Below are 585 nucleotides of genomic sequence, written 5' to 3' on the forward strand. Positions count from 1 at the left end.
TGAGTTATTTTCAACTCATAATGACCCTGTATAGGGTTTCCAGTCAGCAGCTGGTGGTTGGAACAGCTGACCTTTCAGTTTGCAGTCCAATGCTTATCCTACAGCGCCACACCAGGATTTATTTTTGGAGCTAATGTAAATGATGTTGTGTTTTTTGTATCAAGTTCCAATTGTTCATTGCTGTTATAAAGGAAAGCAATTCAAGTTTGTATTAACTTTGTATCTTGCAACCTTGCTACAATTGCTTTTCAATCTCAGGAGTTCTGATTTTTGGTTGATTTTTTAGATTTTCTACAGAAACAATTATATCATCCACAAACAATTGTATTTCTTCCTTTCTAATATGTATAGCTTTTCATATCTAATAGCATTAAGTGATACTTCCAGTATGATATTAAACAGGAGTCAGTGGTGAAAGGAATCATCTTTGTCTTATTCTTGATCATAAGGGATAAGCATCTAGTTTCTCAACATTAAATATGTGTTAGCTGCATTTTGTAGATGTTCATTATCAGGTATAGGAAGTCACCTTCTATTGCTAGTTTTCTGAGTGCTTTTATTATGAATGTGTATTATTGTTGTTAA

This window comes from Chrysochloris asiatica, unplaced genomic scaffold (genome assembly GCF_000296735.1).
Source record: "Chrysochloris asiatica unplaced genomic scaffold, ChrAsi1.0 scaffold00020, whole genome shotgun sequence".
In the NCBI taxonomy this organism is placed as follows: domain Eukaryota; kingdom Metazoa; phylum Chordata; class Mammalia; order Afrosoricida; family Chrysochloridae; genus Chrysochloris; species Chrysochloris asiatica.